Source organism: Rhea americana, unplaced genomic scaffold (genome assembly GCF_003343005.1).
Source record: "Rhea americana isolate MKP2758 unplaced genomic scaffold, rheAme1 scaffold_547, whole genome shotgun sequence".
NCBI classification, from domain to species: Eukaryota; Metazoa; Chordata; class Aves; order Rheiformes; family Rheidae; genus Rhea; species Rhea americana.
The window spans coordinates 37,034-62,797 of NW_028186698.1; the positions used below are offsets into that span (position 1 = coordinate 37,034).

General features: G+C 38.1%; 2 protein-coding genes across 12 annotated transcripts in view; one reads left to right on the top strand and one right to left on the bottom strand.

Annotated features, from left to right (window-relative positions):
- LOC146588038 (uncharacterized) overlaps positions 1-25,764 on the bottom strand; it is a 136,681-nt gene that overhangs the window by 34,282 nt on the left and 76,635 nt on the right. Inside the window, exon 1 of one of the 11 annotated variants that reach the window (XR_014897515.1) lies at positions 7,197-7,234. The exons of 9 other annotated variants lie outside the window; for them this stretch is intronic. The gene's annotated coding sequence lies outside the window, so the exon portion shown is untranslated. Of the gene's footprint in view, positions 1-7,196; positions 7,235-22,730; positions 24,120-25,764 lie in introns of those variants that run through there. One more of the 11 variants, XM_085318635.1, reaches the window with a different exon arrangement.
- The window catches only part of NGF (nerve growth factor), a 33,086-nt gene continuing 14,736 nt past the window's right edge, over positions 7,415-25,764 (top strand). Inside the window, exon 1 of the mRNA XM_085318631.1 lies at positions 7,415-7,584. The gene's annotated coding sequence lies outside the window, so the exon portion shown is untranslated. The remainder of the gene's footprint in view (positions 7,585-25,764) is intronic.

Here is a 25,764-nt window from a genome sequence, read left to right on the forward strand (position 1 = left end):
GAGAGATTGAGGCTCTTTGGAGAGGAAGAAGATGGGGAGGGGTAGAACGAAGGCTTACAAAATCCTGAAGTTAGTGGGTAAGGTGAACGTGGAACTGCCATTCAGGAAACCTGACAATACTAAAACTTGGGCCTACTAAAACTTTTGTTCTTAAATCTTTAATTAACAATGAAAAAACATTCATTTACTATAGAATGCAGGCTAAAAGTTGCTGCTTTCTTATGTTGGTATATGAAGAGTGAATAACAGTGGCTGTTTTTAATTACAGCCACACGATAGAGCGCTAGACACGCAGTAGAACCATGCTGTACAGCAATTCCTGAACGTGCTCCACCTTAGAAACAGAGAAGCAATGCTTGGAGAAACTGCTGCAGATGGGATTTTTTTTCAGAAATCATTTCAGCTTAAGGAAATCAGATCTCAAGTGATTGCAATCTGTGGTTCTCCTTAAAGAACTGCCTCTAAGATTCCTGGTGTTAGAGTGTTAATTCATTTATGGTAAAGCACAGGCAACTTGAAAACTTTCACAGGACTGAAGTGTTTGAAAAAAATTCACTGATACTGTAAAACCTGTGCTGATACTAGAGTTTTGAAAAATCCAAGATGAACTTTAAAGCAGTCATAGAATAGACTATTATCATAAACTAATTGCCACCTTTGCCATTTTTTTTTTAAACTTGGCTTTATAGTTTGGCTACATTTTGCTATTACTTCAGTTATTACTTCAGTTTCTTCTGTTGAGACACAGTTGTTCTCTTGAGATCTTTCAGCRCAACTGATGCCCCAAGAAAGACGTTTTAGGCAGGGTGTTTATTGAAAAAGAGGGGGGGCAGCCAATCTGGACCTCTTATGAGCATAGTCAGACCAATGGGCAGATAGAGAGATTTAATCAAATGCATGATTTTACACTTAAGGATTTTGTATACTAGCAATTTGAATGCAGAATTGTTTGTCCTATCTCCTCATTAAGATTTAAGCAACAAAGCAGCCTTTCTAAATAATGCAGAGTTCTCCTGTAGTCTACTTTACGATAGAAGGCCAAGAGGCACCACATATTTCTTTAGGGCACACTGCAAGAGGAAGTTGCTTCGGAGAGAGAATATTTAGTACAGTGCTCTTAGTCCCTGAGATGCTCCCAAACCTCTTGCTTTTCAGGGCCTCTGAAGTCTCCCTTGAGAAAAATTACAACATGCTGCCTTGTGGGGCTTGCGTCTAGATCGGACCCTGTGGTATCTCCTGTTCAATATGTTTGTGCTTGCACTGAGATCTACTGCTACAGATGAAGGTTCGGCACTGAAACCCTGAAGGAAGCAAAAATTCAGATACGATCATATGTCATCTGCCCACTAACACGGCAAAAGCAATCAGTTACAATACTCATTCTCAGTAGATACTATTATTGGCTCTAAGTGGCTGCCAGTTCCCAGAGCACATTAGCAAAGCATGGGTGTACTGATAAGTTAGTCTCAACATCTCCGAGTGCATTATGCACACACAATGAAGTCGGACTTTGACAAGGAGAAGTAATTTCTATTAGAGCATGGCAAAAGAGTAATAGAGAGCAAGAAAAGAAAAACTGAGGCCCATTTCATAGACCAAACAGCAGGGAAGAGTCATTCTCTGCCAGAGTCAGTGCTCTTCTCTGGTCCCAATTCATTTGCAGCAAGCAGAGAAGCAACGCTAGGAGCAAGGTTTCTCAGGGAACCCAAGCATGACAGCCTCACTGTCCAGTAACACATGATGTGTCTAAGCCTCCTATAGCATGTTGTCATTTCATGCTGACATTCGGTGAGTCAGCCTTGAAACAGCTGTGGGTCTCACTGATGGGTCTAATACCCCAAAAAGGGGGAAACAGCTGTTAGGCCATGCAGATTCTAGCAGGATTAACACTAGCAGAGTGTTTGTGGCATATTCCCACTCGGCAAAACGGGGGAAACATGCATCTGACTTTATTTCTTGAAATGTTCCTGTAATGGAAGCATATGTGAAAGGTATACCAGATCATACGTGGTTATAAAACTGTGTCAAAGGAGCTTTTGTCTACAAAAGAGCCTCACAAATCCACTACTAGTGAACTCTGACTGACAACTCTTTGTCATTTTCACGGAGACTTCAGATTCCAACCCAGCCACAGTTCAGTCAAGTGCAACAAGCTATGCCTAAGGATAAAACTATGCAGCCACTAAGCACAGTATCTTACAACCTATTATTCTCTTATAGAGCAGCACTAAAACAACGTCCGAGTACTGGTTTTCAAAATTCAGAGTTCCTTTTATGTTTTAAAAAGCATTTCTGTGCTAGTTTTAACACTTACTATTGGTTTGTAGTGAGGGTAAAGTATTCTAATAAAACCGCAGGCTTGTGTATTCCAGAAGTATTTGTAGTTACTGTCTCTTTCCAAATAACTTATCAGCCAAAAAAAATCTCTGCTGCATCCAGAGAGGAACGCTATGTAATGTTATTCTCTTAGCTCTGCTTTGCCTATATGTCACTACCATAGGAATTATATTCTGCCTGTAAAAGCACTTGGATGATCAACAGATCGTTTACTTTTACTAATATCAGGCTTTTGAGATGTTTTATTTTATAGCAAAATGGTTTGTTTCTACTGTACCCTCTATAAATAACCAAAAGGGAACAAACAATATTAATGCAAATCACTTCCATAACTCACCATAACTGAATGCTTTCTATCACTACTTGGTTTGAACTGCAGTATATTGGGAATGCATCATGTACAGATCAATTTCTCAACATGGCTAAGCTGATTCTGTATGTATTATTGATTCAACTGAGAAACCATGTGGCATAAACAGTTAAGAAAATATTTACAGGAGACTGAGTCCTACAGTCATTCAGTAATGAACTTGTTTCTATGACCTACTTATTCAGGACCCGTGAGTGAGCTTCTCTTTTTTGTTTGTTTGTTTGTTTTTTCTTAGCTTCTGCCCTACACATAACACTATAATGTAACACTACAGAAACTTAATGAAGCCAGAATAGACCACCCATCTATCAACTTCTTTGTTTTTGACTAACACAAGAGAATTCGTGTTGTGACCATTCCTTCTGGTCTCTCAGCTAGCATCTATTTGGCCAAATGTGGGTTAACTTCCTACAGCCAAGTAGTAGGGGTTAAGTTTACTATCTCTTTATACTGAATTTAGCTTTAGGACTACAGCTCTCAGACAAGCTTACATAAAAACTTCCTGATAACAGAACGTTGCTGTCTTAAGACTGGAAATAATAAGTATTCCTTTAGGTAAAATAGACTATCTTACACTTTTGAAAGCCTTATTTGAGAGGTTTAAAATACTTTCACATTCACATCCAAGCACCTCCAGATAGCTTGGGGGATTTATTTTTGATGTATCTTTTTTCCATGTGAAAATCCAGCCCTACAAGAAAGTATTGAATGTAACTGTCAGCACATGTGCCTGTACCTACACACACACACACACACACACACACACACACACACACACACACACACACACTTAAGTATACCTGAGGAAAATAGGATTTTTTTACCCTCATCCCATCCCCTATGCTTTCATGGGATGTTTGGAAAGCTTGTAATGCTTTGTGAGCACTTTTCTTAACAATCTGACACCTCTCTATGTACCAAGACTACAGCAACAGTAGCGCTACTCACATGTGTTACTTCCACACTCAAAATGATTTCAGACATAAATGAGGACTCTTTCAGTTCTGCCAGCTTTGTTCCTCAAAAAGAGTTGCTTATAAATCAAAAAGCCTAGCCACTTCTTCTGAAACACCCTCCCTAAAATTCTTTCAGCAGCACAAAAGACAGCAACCCCAGGAGGAATTCACCTCCCATCCTCAAGCCCTCTTACAGTCCTAAACAACCCACATAAACACCAAACACCTTTTTCCTACCCTGTACTTCCTTCAATCTCTAACTTGTATGGATAGAAGTGCTGCTGCAGGGAGAAGAGGCTGTGACAATCCACAGATGCTGTTTTGCGGCTTAGGACAACACTGAACTCAGCCTAATCATCAGAACAGCCACAGCCCAGCTCATCAGAGACAAAGCATTTCAGCTGTGGTCACCTCTCTCAGCAGTGCTGCTCTTCCTTTTGGTTTGTGTGCTTTTGGTTTCCTGAAAAAAATATGTTAGTGTGCTACATAGCAATGCTTTTCTGGAAGACAATGGATTGACTAACTTTTAGGGGAAAAATCACAGAATTGGTAAGGTTGGAAGGGACCTCTGGAGATCATCTAGTCCAAACCCCCTGCTCAAGCAGGGTCACCTAGAGCATGTTAGACAGGGTTGCATCCAGGTGGGCTTTGAGTATCTCCAGAGAAGGAGACTCCACAGCCTCTCTGGGCAACCTGTTCTAGTGCTCCATCACTCTCACAGGGAAGAAATTCCCCCTCACGTTCAGGCGGAACTTCCTGTGGTTCAGTTTCTGCCCATTGCCTCTTGTCCTTTCGCATGGCACTACTGAAGAGTTTAGCCACATCCCCTTGACACCCCCACTTCAGGTACTTATACACATTGATAAGATCCCCCCTCAGTCTCCTCTTCCCCAGGCTGAAGAGGCCCAGCTCTCGCAGCCGTTCCTCAGAGGGCAGATGCTCCAGCCCTCTGATCATCTTCGTAGCCCTCCGCTGGATTCTCCCCAGTAGCTCCATGCCTCTCTTGCACTGGGAGCCCAGGACTGGACACAGTACTCGAGATGAGGCCTCACCAGGGCTGAGGAAAGGGGCAGGATCACCTTCCTCGACCTGCTGGCAACACTCTTCCTAATGCACCCCAGGAGACCATTGGCCTTCCTGGCCACAAGGGCACATTGCTGGCTCATAGTCAACTTCTCATCCACCAGCACTCCCAGGTCCTTCTCTGCACAGCTGCTCTCCAGAACGTCAGCACCTAGCTTGTACTGGTGCCTAGGGCTGAGGAGCTACTCTGTCCCATATTTACTGATGAAGACATGGAAGAGGATGGGACCCAGTATTGAGCCCTGGGGAACTCCACTAGCCACAGGAATGGAGGAACTTGTTCATGGAAGCTCACACAGGAGGACATGGGGGATTGGGGGTTATTGCAGTAGAGGCTGAGGAATAACTGYATGCAAAACTGTAAGAGAACCATGATTCCTTAGTTTGGTGCTTACAGTAGAACTWCTCTCCATGCAGCAGCTTCTCTGATTCCAGAACACATCTTTTCCTTGCTCAGCCTGACATTACTAGTCCCTTACCTTGTGATCAGTGACTTCTGGCATAAGTAAGAGAAACTCCAATTCATGAAAGATAGAAGTTAAGCATCCATGCTTTTAGTAAGAGTTTTCTGTTTAAATCTGTGGTTCAGAGCACTGCTAAAAGAGGAAGATACATGAAATCTGTGCTCAGCTCTGAGCATAGCAATCTATCCTGGATTACATCTGTGCATGGCTAGTATACCTGTAGGACAACACCTATTCCGGAAGCTAGAAATGTAGAAATGCTGTTTGTTTGGGGTACATGGGAATGTATGGAAAAAGAATACAAGCCAGTGCTTTTTCCCAGGGACTGATGCAGCTATCTTTCTTGCTCATATCAGCCTGCTGGTATGCGGGAATGAGGTACTTGAGGAGGATTTCATTAGACAAAAATAAGTGCTTGTGGTACAGATTGAGTAAAAATTCAAACTGTGTTATTGTTTACTGTGTCCAAAATAGTTCTCATGACCATACTTTTAAGAAAACATATGCAGTTCTTGCCAAGAAATCAGTTGTAGAGATGCTAAACACAAGCATGCACTAACTTTAAGTCAGAAAAGAGCATACCTTTTTATCTCTTTCTTTTTATATGTTGTTCATATACATATATATCTATATATATATATACTATGCTCTAATGCTCTTTCAAAATTTCAGCAAAAAATCATAACCTGAGGATATTCTAATGAAGTGAGACAAATTTTCAACACAATAATATCCTGGCATTCCTGCAATGAAATATGAATCTAAGGCCAAATCCCAAGAACRAGTTTTACGGGCAGAACTTGCACAAACTCTGATGGCTGTCTGTGTGAACGAAGACCTTACAATCTGGCCTGTGACTGGCATCTTGTGTGGGAAGTCACTTTTTCAGTAAAACAAACCATCCGAACTGCATAATTCCAAGAATTTAGGAAAGTAGCTTCAGTACTTGTTCTATACATTTTGTGTTGCAATTTCCTTAAGGATTTTTCAACCAATTTAAAATGGACACCACTTCCAAGAAAAGGTCTAGCACTGAAGACATTCTTATCTTTGGCACTGCACAAAAGGATTGTAAGACTTGTCTACGACTTCCAATAAAATAGGAGGATATRCGTGGTTCGAGTTCAGAGAGTATCATATTCACATGGTATATAAGAAACATCAGTATCTCAAAGCTATTTTGCCTTCTTCTTTGCACCTTTACATAGTACCTTCCACACATCTTTCCCTTCCCAGAAGGGTTTAAAGCATGAGTCTCTCCAGATGTCTGCCCTCTTCTGGAGGTAATCAAAGATGTTTGATTATTTCTATGTTTATAAAATGCAGTGATCTGTTTTTCAGTTGAAGACAATCTATATTTTTGCCTTGCATCCCTGTGAAATGACAAAGGTTACACTACACTAGTATGAGAACTATGAAATGCCAGGTGTCTGCTTTGTAGCTGTATTAAAAGTTCCTTCAATTTATTTAGTCAGCCAGCTATCTATTGCTTTTCTAATGCCTTATGTAATATTTCACTTTTGCATTTCTTCCGTGTATTTCTCAGTGCTTAAAATACAYTGTTGCTCTGGTAGAATGCTTAATTTTTCTCCACAAAAATAAAGCAGAAACATTTCCATATTTCTCTATTACTTACAATAAGCATGTCACGTACAGAACACTATGGCTGAAAGGGACCTCATATAATCTTTTCCTCTGCCCCAAGTCAGGATAAACTATTTCCTTGTTACTCCGCATCAGTGTTGGCTGACCCTGTTAAAGACATCTGATAGCGAGGACTGCACATTTTTTGCCGACAACCTAGTCCACTGCTTCATCAGTTTAATGTTGGTTTTTCCTTATGCTTGTTCATAGACTCATGACATGAGTAAAGGGCTCTAACAATTGCTCTCACAAGGAGCTGCAACTTTGCCTTCGTGAGCGCTCATCTTTAAATACAGCACAAGTATTACTATGCAAAGCAGAAATTCTTAAGACAAAAAGTACCTTAAAGAGAATTTCAGTTCTTGACAGGGGAACCAGGAAGTTGAAACTTTTCCTTGGTCATACAGCCAGTGCATGCTTCGAAACTTTCACTGCACATCTGTGCATCACTGCATGGACTAGGCACCAAGCCAAAGGCTGGATTCCTACGAGTCCATGCAGCTCCCACATGTTTACAGCACTAGGACCCAGAGGGAGCTTAATTCCTGTGAGTCAGTGCAGCTAGCTGAGCCCTGAGAGCAGTGAATGAGGCTGGAAAGGCAGAGGGAACGTGAATGGCTCTTCTGGCTTGGGAAAGTGTCCACGGACAAGGGTGCTACGGACCGCAAAACAGCGGGGACACCCCTAAGGATTCCCTCTCCCTCCAGTGCTGAGTGGTAACAGCTCTGAGGTGAGTGACCCCACAACAGTCAAAGGGTTTTCACAAAACAACTAATGTTGTTGTTGCATCAGTTGTGGAAGTTTCGTATCTTTAAAAATTTGCCAGTGTGTTTTTGCTGTATTTTGATTTTCGCTTACTTAAAGGGGTGAAGATCAGGTATCTTTGAAACATGGAGTACTCATTGCTTAGAAGCAACATTTGTTCAGAACAGCTTGGTCTAGTAAGACTGAAAATTGCATCTACTAATGCAGTTTAAACTGCATGCACATCTGGAAGGTGTTCATAAAGCATTTGTGGCTGAGTTCAAAGCTTGAAACATGCCCTAGTAAAAGCAACTTAACCTTAGAGAAATGTAAGCATTCTTACTCATTGTTTTTCATCTAGGTAAATCAGACCTTAGTTTTATTTGCATAGGTATAGCAGTTAACTTCTGTATGAAAATGCTTTACTGTCTGGGTTTGAATATTACAGTTTTTTTAACACTTTCCTTCTTTTCTTTAATTCTACTCTAGGTAAGAACCCTTTTCTTCCTTTTTAAAAATAAATGAGTAAGAATTCTGGTAAATCCAAACATAATTGGCACAAGGCAGAAACCTTCCAGCTATAGGCAGAGCTGTAGCTCACTTTAGACCATGTATGCTCTAAGTCTACTTGGAAAAGCTTACGAACTCTTTGCTGTCTCATGGTTAGTGACAGGATGAGACTGACAATGTTTATTGATTTACCCTGGGTGATAACAACACTGTTTTATCTGAGATACCAGTCAGAGACAGGAATGGGGATCCCAGCAAGGGAGAGGGTAGGAATTTGTGTGCCGAGAACAAAAAGCGTTCATGCTTTCTTCACTTTAAGTTCTCCTTATACACTCAAGAAGTTTTAGAAAAACAGTGAAAGTGAGTCGGGCTGGTTTTTCCAAGCTGTCACAGCTTGGAAGTTGCATTGTAACTGTTAGGCAGATAATTTGTGAATGTTTTCATATATTAGTGTATTACAATAAAGCCTCGTGGGTACTTTTTTGCTAAACTAAAATAGAATGTGACAGTTACCTGCAAAAAGACAGGCAGGAAGCTAACTTGCCTGTATGTTCATACTCATGGCAGTGCTGAGCTGTTTCAGATACTATGGAAAACAGGCCTTTTTAAATGACCCTGACAACTACCATCTCACATTTATCCAAAACTCACAAGGTTACGATAGCATCTGCACTTTCACAAAAAAAAAAGATTACAGTGATGGGATCAAGAAAATAAAATGGAGTGTCCACATGAGCAGGATTAACAAAGATTTGGCCCTTATATTAATCGTTAGGTGCATGAATCATTTTCTAAAAAAAATCTCAGTAAGGTCTAGAGAGTAGCTCTTCTGACAAATGTGCACAGTAAAGTAACAGTCATTTCACATCCTGATCAACCCCAGCTACTCACTCTGAAGGGATCTGTCAGTCTCACAACAGGGTAACTGTGGCTTTCCTGCACACTATTTTCACATCCTCCTAGTTTAGCAGTGTCCATTTTCTCACCCAAAATCTTAAGTTATCTTTTCAGGTGCCTTCATTTAAGTTCAGTGAAGAATTATAGCACACAAAGGATCATTCTAACCCATAGGCTAAGTTACTTAGAATGACTGTTATTTAGAATGATTAAGCCTACGTAATCATTGTAAAATGTTAATTTAAAAATTCAGGTTAGAAAAATACATAAAATGCTCATTTAGATTAGCRTTTTTAAGTGAAAAAGCTTTTCTTTAATGGAGTATATATAATAGCAGGATAGATGAAACACATTTGAAAACTAAATTACTTCAATCCATAGAATACATTCCGTAATTTCACCTTTGGTCATATACAAAATGTTCTTTTAAATGCAAATTCCATAATGCAAATTTCATTAATCAAATTTCTGCTTCTTTAAAAAATACCTTTGGATCTAACAGAATATTAAATATATATTAACATTAATTGCATTAAATTGAAGGCATCACTTGGAAAATTTATTGATAATTTTAAGGAGGTAGTGTAGTTCTGCCATTGGTTTAGTGATATATTTCAAGAACAACAAAACAAAAAGGTTAAAAGAATTAATGATTTCACTCCAAAAGATTTAATATTACAACACCAGAAGCCTACACTGGTATTAGCGGGTTTAGAAATATTTGTCTATCCTTTAAATCTTAGTCCACTAAAAGCTAGTGAACTGCAACACCTTTCAAACCAGCTGCACCAATGGTGACCTCTGCTGGCAGCTGCCCACCCACCAAAAGTTTAAAGGGGTTGTTCAGAGAGTGAACATGAAATAAATCGTTTATTAGATCACTTGATACAGCTAGAGAAATGTAAGCTACTACGTCTTCCCTCAAGCCTTGTCTGATGGAAATGAGGGGTAACAGGCACATGTGACAGTGGTACCACAACTGCTTTTTTTTTTTCACAGAGGGAAGGACATTCTCCCTTATCTAAATTTGACTTCAGCGCTGTCACGGAGGCCAATGTGTTACGGAGCATTTCTATGACACAAGTATCTCCCACACTTGGATATACGTACTACAGGATGTGAGCRGCCTGTTTTTCTGACATAAGGCCCTTTACGCAGCTCTGCTGCATTGATTAAATATTTGCATGTGTGTGTGTACATGTATTTATATCAAAAATTATTATGTTGCCAAACATAGCAAGACTATTTTTGCTTTTGCCTTGCTTTTGCATGTAGTTATGGTCATTGCCACATGTCAAAAAAAGAACAGAGTAAAAGCAGAATAGGTGCAAGAAAGAGCAACAAAGATGATCAAAGGCCTGGAACAATTTCCGTATTAAGAGGAGCTACATAGATTRGGACTTCTCAGCCTAGAAAGGAGATGGTCGAGGAGGGACATAATGGAGGCGCTCATAACTGTTCTGAAGAAGGTTAAGAGGGAATGGCTGTTGTCTGTCTCCCAGTTTAAAAATCAACGAGCAGGAAATGAAAATAACAGGCAGCAKGTTCAAAGCAAACAAAAGAAAGTTGTTCTTTTCTCCAGGCATCATTAAATTTTCTTTCCACAGGATACCGTAGTTTGCATGAGTTCAAAAAGCAATTAGACATATTAAAATCAAAGATGCTACCTGCGGTTTAGGCAATCTGCAATTCAGAAATGATTGGAGAGTGGAAGAGTGTAAAAACGATATATCACTATATGGTTAACCTATTCTTATACCACTCTGTAAGCATTACTAGGGGCTGCAGAAGACAGAATACTGGCCTGGGTGGACTTTCTTCTGTTCTGGTACAAACATCCTTATCTGCTTCTCCTCAGCATTTTAGCCTGCCAAATACTTTACCCATCCTTGCAAGAAGAAAGGTCACTACATAATCTTTGCTATATGTTATTAGTTCACTGATGAAAGTATGGGGATTTTGTTTAAGTAAGAAGGAGAAGATAGTGTTCTTTTTATTCAAGTATTCATTAATTAGGTTTAAGTATATGATCGAGTGAGTTTCTGCTGCAGAAAGAGATTAATGCTGAGATATACAACTAAACAGGCAAATTAAGGTCTAAACAGATTGTAAATGAGGAAGTGGAAATATGCCTAAGAAAAGTATATAACTGTTTGATCTTGTGAAATTCAGTGAAATATACTTCCAATGGGAAAACAAAGTTTTATCTCATTTCTTCCTGCTTATTTATTTGTGGGGTTGACATCTTATTTTGAGACATATTATTGAACTGCCCACTACAGGTGTTTAGGAGACTTAGAGACAGAAGGATGTAGTACTTGCCCACCTTCAGGCATAATGTCTATGTGGCTASATTCATGTCAAAGACCTTTACATCACACTATTACTGTAGCAGAATATACACAAACACTGCTCAATATTTTGAGCTTGCATACATCTTTTAAGATGAATGTAGAGGTCAGGGCCTGCAGATTTACATACAGGCATGAAACTTTTTTGGCATAACATCTCAGTCCAAAACTAAAAAGACTGCATGAGGTAGTGTGAAATAAAATGGATGCTGGGTTTCCTGCCAGGCTTCTATAGCCTCATTTGAATCTTCTGGCTCACTGTTCAGTGAATAAAACACCTTAGACTCTTTATCAACTTGGAGGCAATGTTTAATTTCCAGTAAAGAGCCTTTCCCCTCTTTTTTTTTCCAATGATTTTGCATTTACAGCAATGTTTTGAGATTTTTCTAGCATAATAGTTCCCATTGGTACAGGCCCAAATCAAACTCTATCAGACCCAGTATATACTCTTTGTTGAGGAGAACAGTTGTAACACATGAGCATGGTTTCCAGATATCTTAGTGGTATCTCCTAGGAAAAACTGTGAGATGATAACAACACACAGCAAAAAATTCTGAGGAATAGCGTGGCCTCAGTTTTGCAACCCAAACATTCAGTCTGATGCTCTCTAAAAGTATTTGCTGAACAGAACTCTGGTCACTATCAGAAATCATACCTACAGTAACCAGACCACTTGCAGTTTTAAGTCTTTTGTTCAGGCACTTTATAAAATTGAATATTGTATACAGACTATTATATTGATTCTAAAAAAACTTACCTTAATTTATGTTGCTGCCTCCAAAAGTGTATTTTCTGTTCCCATAGGGTATATAACAATGCAAAATAAAAGATCAGATTGTGTTCCCACTGAGTTGTTAGGTATCAAAACTCCCATTCATTTCAATGGAAAAAGATTCAAGCACAATTACAGAAAAACATTAAACAGAAGAAAGGTAGTTTCTTTGACTTTGTTTTGGAACTTCGTTTTCAATACTGTTGACAAAAACATAATGACCATATATGCTATGCAAATATCAAGCTCCTTCCAAAAATAACATGAACCTGCTTCTTACACTCAGGGTTGGTCATTTATCTTGAACTGCTACATTTTTAAGAAATGCTGCTGTGTAAAAGAGTACGTGATAGAAATTGATTTAGCTCAGAGTCAAAAACCTAACAGAACAGCCTGTTTCTGACAGTCCAGAAAAATGAATAAATTAGCCCAGAACAAATATTGTTGAGAAGCAGATTATTTCTTTTGACAACTTCCTGTTTACTAAGTGTGGCTTTCCTAGTATAAAATTACTATTTTGATTTTTTTCCTATTCATAATCATTTTGTACTTTTCCCTCCAGATTGTATGGGAATAAAGGTGACCCAGATTTTTTTGTGGTCTAGTTCACTGACTTTGATTTTATTTTGTTCTTTATAGAGCCTCATGGGATCCAAGATATTAGGAAAAGAAAAAAGGGAGTTCTTCAGAAATATTTGTGATGGAAATTTGCCAAGTACCTCATTGCTATATATTACTTTGCTTATGATATGGTTAAGCAGCTTTGGCTCACTGAATATGTATGTGTATTTTCTGTTTTGAAATATATCCTTTATTTTTGGAAGCCATTATGTGCTGGGTGAGTCAGGTATGAAAAGAAATTATGCTTGCTCACAAAGCGATTTGCCCTATGGAGAATGACACAGCCTGCATTTTCTGAAATGCATCATTTCCTGCCCATTACTTTAGGATCCTTTTGAGATGCTCTGTGTACCAGTCACAGACCAGCAAAGCATTTAGGCACATGCATTACCACAGCCATAGGAATAATTCAGCTGAACTGCTCAGTGTTTAATACATTCTAAGAACAACTCACAATTCTGAATAAAAGTAACTATCAGCTCAGCCCTACTGTAGCACTGAACATCCTCTCACCATGAAAATGATTATGTTGTGACCTTTAGGAAGGGTCAGCAGTGCATGTCAGCTGCAGTGGGATGGCAGGTAAGAAGTAATGTGTCAAGCTGTTCAAGCATGGATGTATTTGATCACCTCATACGTCCATATCCTTAATTCTCTGTTGCTTTCATATTTCAGATGGAAAACTAACACTTCTACACAGCAGTCTCAATAGTGTCATTTTTCCCTCATAAATAGTGGGCAAAGGGACTTCAGTAGAAATGCCTGAACATTTACAAATTTTCCATCTTACTTAGATGTGTGAAGCAACCTTTCCAAATGTAACTAATTGACTGCTATGCTGCATAATCTGCAGGCAGCTGCTGCTCAGATCTTTGTGACTTCACAGAACAGTTTGCTTCAGGTTAGGATGATATAGGAAAGAAACGGCATTTTTTTTCAAAAGCAGCTACTAATTTCCAGTTGCACCATATTTATGTGGCATGTTTAGGACTTGCTTAACAGGTTCTGAAGCTCCTGAAATTCTATACGATGTCTGGGAGCTCAACAGGTTGGGAAATCAGGTCCCAGGAACTGAAAACTGGGCATTTCAAAATGGAGATACCCACAAATAATGTATTCTATGGGGCACCTGCTAAAAGAAGTATGCTAGCTTACATTCCATTGCACATCAGCTTCTGTATGCATCTACTGAAAGAACTGTGCATGAGGTTTTTGTCTTTACTTTTATGTCTACTTGCTCCTAAACATTTTARTAAGTTACAGACAAAGAATGCTTTCTAATTCACATTTAGTATAGCTTCATACTTCATTCAGATTTTCATTTTATTGCTCTTTAATGTAGGTATCTATACAGATCTAAAGGAATCAAGTACACTTTGAATGTGAAGTACTCAGTAGCAATGAGACAAATACACATGCCTGAAATCTAGGATTCAAATATTCTGAATTATATTAGAAAAGAATTATTTTGAACTAAATGTGCACAGGGATATAGGGCTTATTGCTCGTACTTTGTACAATTCATTAAATTTGAGTGAATTCTGAATCCTCTAAAGAGGCAATGGATTCCCAAGCAACACTTTTTTTGTCTGCTTTGTACTGATATATCAAGCTTCCACAAAAGGTTTTGCTCAGTTATAACTTTAGTAATTAAAATATAGGCCGCTTTCACTTTCATTTTTACCAGGAGCTTTGCTGGAGAATGATGCTACACACATGCCCCACCTGAACAAAGCAGGTATTCCTTATCCAYATGCAAAACTTCTACCTTACTCAGTGACAGTGGCAACACTTGACTTCCAAAAGTTACAGCATTCTGTTTGAATTTTAAAAAAAATCTCTTATTGGAGTCTTTTGTAGTCAAAGGATATATACTCCCCAAACACCAGTGAGAGAACAGGAAATTCAGCATCCAAAATTAATCATGTAGAGAGTATATTGTACATTAAGTTTCCTGTGGCGTTTTTTGTGTTTAGTATGTTAGCATTTTGTGGATGTGGGTAAATTACAGAACAGCACCAACACCACCATATTTGACAAATCTGTTCAGATGCAGACCTTTTATAATTATTGATCACCAAAAAATGTCCCATTTGTATACTTTTTTTGTTTATTCCTGGTCTAAGAATTCTTCAGTAGTAGGAAGAACAAATGCACACTCACATCATCTTCACACATCTAGAAAAGGACTGAGGCTTAGGTTTGCAAGGGCAATGCGTGTTATATATCTAATCCATGCAAAGACAGGCTCATTAAGATTAGAACACAGAGATCACAGAACCACGTACTGATTGCCTTTAATATCTTAAGTATTAAAATTAAATGCTGTATTGTAGATGTTCTTTTGAACTCTGAAAAATCCCTTCATCTCTCTGAGATTTTCAGGCTATCACATATCCAAATTTCTCCAGGTATGTTCTTGTTTTATCAAATTATTTTGCCTGGGAACTTTTCTGGCAGTATTTCTGAATTTCAGGATGGGTCTAGAATGCCTATATGTGCATAATTTTTGTCCAGGAAATCTCAGAAAAGGACAAGAGTACCACTTCTTTACAATGGGAATTGATATTTTCCTTCCTTCCTGTCTTTTTAGACTATGAGAGAGGCAGCCTTTTCAGGCATTTTGGATGCTTTATTATTCCCCTTTAAACATACAAGGAGCAAACATTCTGCAAAATTATTTTCTTGGATAGACATGATCAGTGCAAGATGCTGGTGATGAGCAGCATACCGCCATATAGCCAGATCTTTAAGGGACTTGGAACGAAGGAATGGCATTACGGACAAAATTCTGACATTCAGTCTCCTAAGTAAGTCTTGAAGTGGCTTCACTGATGAAGTATGACATTTGTGTGATAATGGCCTGTATTTACTACTATTCTGACACCTACAAGGTTTTTCATATAAAAAGCCTCCCACTCTTTCTCTCATTAGTCTGTTTTCAGTGCTATGGATTCCTTTTCCTTTCCATCTGGCTGCAGTTCACAGTCATCAGCTATAATTCCAATGGTACTTGCTCTTGATTTTTTTTATCATATTTGCCTTTGACAAGAAGTCTGGGTTAAATGCTTCCAAATATAATCAGTTACGCTTTCACAGGCCAGATTCAAGACAGGCCACAGACTTTACTCACTTGTTTACTTCTCTGTTGGGGACTAGGCCCAACTCTTCAGCTGTCCCCACTATCATAATTCTGCACTTAAGGACAGGAATAAAAAGTCCAAAAGAGCTTGAAATCAAGAGCAGCATGGAGTAAGCTCAATTGCTTGGGGCCTCTTCCAGTAAAAACCTAGGTGCATCAAAGACAACCACCTGACGGCAGGTTGAGTAAGACAAAGTAGGAGTTCACACACTATATAGTTAAGCTACAGAACTCAATATCAAAGGATATTTTGTGGCTAAAACTGTAAATGGATTCAAGGAATAGCTAGACTGATTAATAGAAGAGAAATATACTGTAGGCTTAAAATACATGGAAAACCCATCTGGCACAGGAAGTCGCTCATCCAAACACTGCTGAAGGATACAAGGGTGTTTAGAAAAGTACTGCTATATGCTTATCTTGTTCTTATACACTTCCTTAAGCATCTTCTATTTCCCTATGTCAGAGACAAAATGGACAAGAGGGACTTTTGATCTAGTTTGGTATGGTCATCCTTATGTACTGACAGCATTCTAAAGGGCTTGTCATCAATGGAGAGCAAGCTGACTATTCTTTCCACTGATCACCGTGTTAGTAGTTTTACTCATTTATTTATTTTCCTCAGAAAAACACAACTTACTCATTAMACTTCTTACCTGGAAGGAAAAAGCACACACAGTGTATCAAGAGGAAGAGAGAAATACAGTAGTAGATTTGCCTCCTTATCCTGATATAACTCTTTCTAGTGCTGGTACAGCATGGGCCAGAAATTATTTTTCAATGTGTTATACAACATTAATTCAAGATCTTTTTATACTCATATCTTTGCATAATAAAGACTCCAGTCCTGTACATAAGGCTAGTATACTTTGTTCATATAACATTTCTTTATATTCCCACCACATACAGGCTGTTTCATAATACGCATTGTTAGTTTACCATGGGATCCGTAATTTTCTGTTGGAGTTTGTTCCTTTTCATTGTTTGTCACATTTTTCATTTTTGCATTAATTGCAAACATTGTTAGTTATTGCAGGTAATGGAGAGCATGCTAAATAGCCCAGGGTGTGCTCTTCTCTGCTCCTCCTGCATTTCCACATTTACTTCAGTTCTTTATGGTACTAAAACAAGCAGTATAGTAAACAGCAGAAAGAATGGCAGCTTGTTCCTTGTGATTTGCATACAGTGGTTACAGTCTCTGGTGTCTAGTAGAGTGTAATCAGAGACCTGAAAAATATTTATGACATACAAGTATGCTTGTTTGCCCTATCATAAATTCTCTCATCAAACAGACCTCTAACACTGTAGCTTTTCTCCTGCTCAGGGCACTAACATGTATTTGTCCTCTACTTTGCCACCCACGTTCTTGAAATCTCTAGAAACATGCTATCTTTAAAACTTCTATCCTTCTGTCAAATGGGACTGATACTCAACAATTCAAGGGTCATTGGGTTAAGGGTTCATAACACAGCCCATGTCACTTCACAAGTGTCATTTCCCTCCTCCTCTTTTACCTGGAAGCAAAGAAATTATGAACATATTCAATGAGCTACATAATTTCTTACCTTTGCTCAATATTTCAAGTTTTAGGAAGAATTCACAAGCCATGTGAACTCAGTCTTTAGCTGTATGACCTATGATTTTACCTTAATTTGAAAGTGAAAGGAAATACTTTCTAGGAAAAGAACACATTCTGCAGGAAAACTGATATAATTTTCTTGGCTAGGTTTAAAGTTCATTTCTCTACCCTTGAAATAAAAAAATTTGCAAAAGCTAGTTTACAAATGACACGTGTTTAAACTCTGACATTGTGTGGATGGAAATTAGATTCTTTGAAATTCTTGTATTATTTTAACTCTTCCTGGTTTTGATTTTAAGTCAGCAGAAAATGGCCTTATAAGGTGCACAATTTGATTAACTGCAGGCAACCCTAGGATCCAGCCAAGAGACAAYGCTGAAAAGTGGAAATATTCTAAATACAAACACAATAGGCCTCCTTAGAAGGAAGATTTCTAAGTCAAAAACCCAATACAGGTACCTTACACAATTTCCCTCTAGCTTATTTTGCTAGTTTTGACTAATGTAGAATCTTATGGTGGTCATAATCTGGTGAAAATTTTAGTAGAAATAGGCATCCGCCAAAGAAAAATCTATTCCTAGTGCCATGATTATGGCCACAACTTGGAGCCCTGCCTTTCAGCAGAATTTAGAATTTTCAGACTATAGATCACATTTGACTACAAATGTCATTTTTCATTTGTCTCTTTCCCCTACATGCTCATGTAAACTACCGCCCTCCTGATTCAGAAGATAACTACTTTTTGTAACTAATATGACTGTTCCTGACTATTGAGTCAACTAAATAAAGCATTAACCAATAATACTGCAATAAATAAAATGAGATGCGCATCAAATATCCAGAAGAAATATATGGCTCAGAGGATTTACATACAGAATTGAGTAATATAATAGCAGCAAACTTCAAATAAAACAGATTAKTTAAACTAATTAATATTAGTGTACAAAACATGGAAATACAGACTTCTTACCAGACTTTTCTTAATGCTTTCTGTGGAGCTAGAGAATCTGTAGAACTCAGACATCAGGTTTCTGGCTCTGACTGGCATTTAGTAGTGTCTTGATACACTGTCCTGCTTGCAGAAGAATGCCAAGAAATTTGTGAATTTGATCATTTGGCACTTCACCTACTGTGCAAATACATGCATTTCATAAAGGATGCAATTTATATCTTTCAGTATGGGAGAATATTTTTAGATGTTCTGTTCAATGTTTTTAAGAACAGGCAGTTGTTCTCATTCTGTCTTGCAAACTGCTGAGTGATCTGAACTAAACTGAAATACAGTCATAATCACGTGGGGAAAGGATTACACTTTTTATTACGCTTTCTCTATTGTCACTAATCACTTGACAACTTAGACCAAAATCATATCAGACAGCTCACTTGTTTCACCAGCAGACCATAGTTGTAGGTGTTAGGTGTAATATATAAACTTTGGAGCAAGTCTACTTAAATTCTCTTTGAAATCCAAATACTGTTTTTAGCAGGTTACCCAATATGGAAAAATAGAATTGAATATTAGTATTATAAATTCTGAGCAAAACTTTTTGGGTGTTTAATGTACTGTTAGTAAAAGGCCCAGTTTGATTTCTCAGTAGGAGCTCATATCCCTTTTCACCTTCCCAAAAACTCATATTGGGAAGCTCCAAATTACCTCTTACAGAATTAATGTGGCATAGACCTTTGATAGGGCACAAAGCCCAGGAAACAGGATTGAACTCATGAGAATAGCTCTGACAAAACCCTTTAACCTCCTTCTCGTATTTCCTTTAGTTTTATTTTACTTAGCAATGCCATCACTCAGCACCATTCAAACCATATTCAAACAATAAAATCCAAACGGAAAAGGAAGAATCTTCCATTTCTGAGAGTTGTGTTGAATGAAACCTCATAGGCATGAAACAAAATTATCACTTTGTGCCATTGAAAAAAAACTAAGAAAAGTAATTGCTTATTTTGTCTGTGCTAAGCTGTACACTACACTCACATGAGCAAATAGGCTAACTCCAAATGCATGATTTGAAGCCAGAGGTCTATGTTGTAACTTTTATCATTATGGGGCGGGTAATTAAATATGAATATTGTGTCATATTTTATCGGCTCATGAGATGATTATGAACATATTAACTGTGACATAGTATTAAGGCGATAAGTGTGCCTGGCATTTCCAATATTACAAATGTTATGAAATAGCTTCAAATATCAAATATTCTACATCAAAGCAAGTAGTCAGTAAAATTGTGCAACCATGTGGGTGCAGGAAAAAAAAAGATGATTCATTTACAGATGTGCTGGTGATAATGCTGTCATCATTGCACACAACTGCGAACCCATCAGGAACCAGACAAGTATTTAGGCAACCACTGTTATTTTCAATTGTTATTTTACAAACTTTTGTAAAAAATTGACGTAACTTATATTCAGTTCCAATGGAAGAAATATTTTGAATCCTCTTTGGAATATCCTTTTGGGATTAATTCCTTTGCAAAATAACAACTGAAAGAGCTACTGACTTCCAAAATATCCCTTTCAGGTGGGACTTCTGCTGCTGATAGTAGTATCTGCAGGAGGCTGGGTAGGCTGGWGTTAGTCCACTTGTAAAAACCTGCTGCTTTTTGACAGTCTGTTTCCTAGAGGCTCTGCAAATTATTGCTGTCCCAGAAACAAGGCGGCACTGTTCAGAATGGAGAATGAAAGGGCAGGTGCTATTCATCTGTACATTCGAGTGTAAACCTGCAAAATCAGAATAAAGTTCTTCTCCTTTGACAAGCCACAGTGAAAATCTTCAAGTTATTGTAAACAGCAGTATGAGTTTTCTGGAAGCATTTAACCGTATGACTGAGACAATCTCTAGTTACGACTTTATCTAAAACTCATGGGTGAGATTTTGAAACATGACTTAACTCAGTCACTCAGTCTTGATTACAGCACAGCATTTCCTTCTGTGAAGACTGATCTGTAGGGAATGCCGTTCATACCAGCCGAAGCAGWGCAGGATGACTCAGCTGATTAATCAGCTTTCCTTTTTCTCATAAGAAGAAAATATTTGGCTTCCCCAACTGCTATGTGATTCTCGTATTATAACTCACACAATTTTAGTCACCCCGACTCACCTTCTGAAAGAAGGAAAGCCAACTATAACCTATGGTCTCTTTCACAGCTACAAGACTGATGGATACAATACTGTACCCTCTGTCTTCTGTTGGCAACAGCTGCTGTCATTTGTGGGTGAAATGCCTCCTTTCCTGTTGCTTTCTGATCAAGATTTGTCCCTAGTTTGGAATCAACTGTAAATCCATGCTTAATTCTTAGTAAATAATAAATAAGTGTATCAACTGCTTTCAAGAGCACTTGTATTTTGCTAAATAAATGTAGCCACTTCAGCTAGAATATAGCACAGAAGATGCAGGTGAACCATATCTCTAATTTTCAATCCAAAAATTTGCTGAATTTATAAATCAATATAAATGAACAACAAAAAGTCTAGTTGTAGAACTCTATTCTTAAGTAAACATAGCATTTTTTTTTCTTTCATTAATAGGTAAATCACAGCAAATATGCACCTATGTATTGACTAAGTATGTGATCACTGTCATGAAATGCCTATGACATAAATGGATTTAATGATAAACAAAGTTCAGGTAAAGGCACAATGATTCTAGATAGACAGACAAAACCTATCATGCCCCGGCTTCCCACTCACTAAGTGTCAAAGCACAGAAAGGTTGGCAACTGTGCGTAACAGTTTAGAAAGTTAATGATAGTAAAAAATAGGATTCACTGGAAACAGTAATCTTAACTCTACTAAGCATTGCCAGAGGCCTGACATGAAGAAACAAGTACTGTTTCAAGCAGACTGCAAAGCCAAGGGATAGATTAACATCTGTGGGAATCAGCTACGGATGAGATTCTTACTGATCCTTGAATGTCATAGGAATTTAGAAGTGTTAAAAGGAAACGGAAAGAAAAAACAGATTTGTAGATTTGGTTCTTCAATTTAAAATTCTGGATGAAAAGTAATAACCTTTTCCTACATTTCAACTGTGTATTTCCATAAAACCTGGTGTGATTTAACTCAGTGTTACAAATCAGAAGAAGAGGCAGTTCTTCCAACCTGTTCACTGTCAAGCTTAGTCTTGTATGAAAAGGAAGGATATGGAGCTCTTTTGCTGCTGTAAACTAGCATTGCTATTACTAACCTCCAAGCTGTTGTTTTATGTTTAAGCTATGTTGCTGTGGATTTTGTTTCTGGCTTATCCCTGCCTATCCCTATTAATAAGATTAAGACTTTGCTCACATTCTGATTAAAATGCAGTCATTCTGGGAAGAGATTCCAGGTCTCCTTTTAGCACAGTAATCAGGTATTATCATCACATTTGTGCATTCAAGTTACCATTTTTTAATGTCAATGTTTGCACAAAGATAGCAGTCTTCCATGCAGRCTACAGTGTACTTTTTACAAAGCACTATGTTATCTCTGAGGATAACTCATTACCCATACCAGTTAGAGTGACAGGCTCCATTTTGCAGTAGTGATATCAACAGCATTTGCATACTGCAGCTAGCTGCAATGCTGCCTCAAGCTGATGAGCTCACAGGTTTTGGAATTGCTATTTTTCTCAGTAGTTTAAGCAACTAAAGCTTCCTCACATCTCACCCTGCCTGGAGACTATGTGCATTTCTCCACAGCATTTTTCTCATGTTAAGCTGGAAAGAGCATGAGCTGAACTTCAAGCTTTGCTGCATTTACCAACTATAGCCCTCAAATATTATTTCCAAGTTATTACTTCTGCTGCTTCTCATTCTTATATCAAGTTAATATTCCAAAAGTGCCTCTTCGCTCTATGGCTCTTTCCTCCATACCTTCTATTAAGGTAGGTAATACAAGGCTAGAGGAAATATTTGTTTAATCAGCTATTGCAAGATCGTTTTGATGAATGTAAGATGAGAAAATTTATTGCAGCAGTTTGCTCTTCCCAGTTCCTTGAGTTCTCACAGTCAATTTATTGATTATACTCACTACGGAACCGTAAAGAGTTTCATACCTAATACAATAAGAGACTTTGAGGAAAATAATCCATTGGGAATCACAGTAACAGCAATCTTCTAATCTTGGCCTATTTTTATTAGGATTACTGCATTTCAGTCTCTGCCTAGCAGGAAAGTCAAAGAACTACATGACAGTTGAAGTGTAAACAGTGTAAAGCTCTGCAACAAGATCAGTGATTAGCACTGCTTTATAATTTAGACATTCACATTTATTCAGACTTAGAATAAGACCAAACATAACTGTGGAGAAGTGGTTGAAATGTACAAGTGTGCAATTAAACGGAAAGAGGGATATCTTCCCCAGTATACTTTTTGATTGCAGCAAAAACACATTTAGCAACCAGATGATGACAGAAAACAGAAAATGAACACATAAAAACACCAGAAATGTTCCAAGCACAAGTGTGTTGCCAAGCACAGATTTATAAAAATTGCAGAGGCTGATAGGCTAGTCCAACTCCCTGTTTCCTGTTCTTAAGCAGAGGTTGCTGAGGCCTGAACTTCTTCTAAACTGAAACTCCTTTGTACTTTGTTCTTTCCTTAAGAGACTCCCTTATATAACGGTGTCAACTGCAGGAAAAAGGATCAGATCTTTTCTTTGTAAACACTTTTCTGTTTAGTTGTCCTCCTGTACAGAATTACTGAATGATGGGGGAACTGAAGAGACAAACTCCTCCAAACCACTAGTAAAATAATTCATAATCACAGGCATTTCAGGGACAGCAGCAGACTGCCAACAAGGGAGGACATCTTGCACTCTACATCACATCATCATTTCCTGCTCTGCATATTACATTGATCATTAATCATGCTTTGTGCAAAGTAGAGATATTGCAAAGTGGTCAGAAGGAGCTCAGGACCCAAAAAGCTGCTGGTTCCACATCCACATCCAGAGAAGCCTCTTTTCACATCTCCCTTAAAAGTCTGGGCAGGGAAGAAACGCCTCCCGTCTTGAAACATTCACAGCAGCTGCCTCACCTCAAATGCTGACATAATATGGAGAGAGAAAACTCCTACTCACCCACTGCTCACTGGGTCTGCGCCCAGGAGCTCACAAGATGAAGCTAAAATATGGACTCCACTCAAACCATCTTTCCTCTCTGGGAGCATTAGCTGGATTTTTTGTGCAGCAGCTGCTTGACATACTCAGAGTGCTGGAGGGTTGTGCAGTGCAGAAGTTTGGGCTGTACTTTGCTGGCCTCCCATGATTCAGTGTCAGGGCCTCAACTGAAGCAGAGCTTAAATTCTTTTGAGCAGAGGAATGAAGTAACATAGTAACGTCACTATCCTTATTCTGTATAAGGAAAAATAGTTTGCATAGATTTTTCTGAATATATATATATATATATATATTTGCTACCATAAAGAAACTATCATGTTTTGTTACTACTTCTTTCTGTGGTTGCCAACAGTTGTCTAGCATAGCAACTCTGCATGTCCCTGTGCAATGGGTTAACATGGTAATGGGTAAATACCTTCTACAAAAGACCAAAGCTGAGAGGCATAACAAGATGTCCAAAAAGCAATGTGGTGAAGAGCAGGTAGGGCATGGATTCTCCATAAGGTCACTGGTCACAGTGTGTCAAAGAAGGTAGGGAGACTGGCAAGAAGAAAAGACGTGGTCAGAATACATGTGGAGGAGAGAGAGAGWGAGTGTTTGGAGTCAGAGAGGAAACAAAAAAAAAAGAGTATGTTAAGACATAGGCAAGAGCAGAGGAAGGCCTGGTTCCAGAGAATATGAAATTTTACCAGTAAGAATATATTTCTTGGTCTAAGAGTGTGTACTGCCACACAAACCACATCAAATCAGCACAACTATGCCACAGAAAAGCTCTGCAGTGGAGTGCTTAGAGCATTTTGACGAATTGTTCTGCATTTATATTAAATGGGAAAGGTGGGTGCAGAAGAAGTGCTTTTGAGTGTCCCTACATTTTTACAATCTGCAGAACAAGCTCTGGCTTTGCAATGAAAAGATACACAAATGTCTGCCCAAATCCCTGCATGTCACCTCATGTATAGCAGCACACAGTTCACTGCTCTCCATTGCTTACATCTACTAGCCATCTAGAATCAATATACTTCTCAAATTTACAGGTTATTTGAAAAAATACCAAAGTCAATCCCAATCATTTAGGCTGCTATAGATCCAATTGAATTTAGGGCTTGTTGTTTTAAAGAAAAAATACTAACTTTTCAAGTTAATTAAAAATATTATTCCTATAGCATATGCTCATTTTTAACAAAATAAGTTAAATGCAGTTAAAAATAAGGTAGGTACAATGAATGTGACTAGTTTGAGGTTATTACTCATTTCACCCTCAGTGAAAATAAAGAAAACAACTTCTGGACCTTCATTTGTGTTTTCTTGTCACCATCTCCATATTGTCAGGTAATTTTCCAGAGCTGTAACATAATCATTAGAGCAAGAATTCATTCACTAAAAGAAAAAAGCCTCTATAGTTATCATGAAGGTAAAAGACCTCATTTAGAAATAGGTAATAATAACGTGGAAATTAAAAAAAAAAGAAAAAAAGGCTATGGGAGAAAGTGAACAAAGGTAGTTGTTAGAGAAGGAAACTGCTCGGCAAGAATCTTACATTATTCTTTTGATTCTTCACTTGCTACAAAAGTATTTTCTACTGATAAACCATAAGGCTGTGCCCACTTGACAAAGTACCTTTAAAATGACTTAACATCTTTGGATAGATGTTACACAGGAAAAGCAATACTCTGTTTTTGTATGGACAACATTTCTTCAATACTTCAGAAGTCTTTGAATGAACAGAGGAGCATCTCCAATTTGTAAGGYGGAAGCTTTATCTTGGAACTCTTTATCTTTATTTTTAAGTTATTCTTAATGCAAAAAAATCCAGTCCATCATTGTGACTGCTGCAGTTAGATTTTTATGAAGTCCAACCAGCTCCTCAGATTTTGTACAACATATGTTTTAGAGTTCTCTCAACTTTAGTCTTTTTTGCTGCCTCTCTCCTACATTTTGACTTGCCAAACATCTCGATTTCCCTTCTGTATTTTCAGAATTCCTATCCCACAAAAATGTCTTTGTGGCTTTTATTCAATATAAAAGCATTAGAAGATTTTTAGAATTTTAAATTCCTTTTTCATGCAAAAAAAAAATGAAAGGAATGTGAAAGACTGAAACACACGGGCACTAATTATTAGAAGTCATGAAGACCATGGCCATAATTTCTAGATGTTGCTTGTACTTAAAGAATGTTACTTTCCTG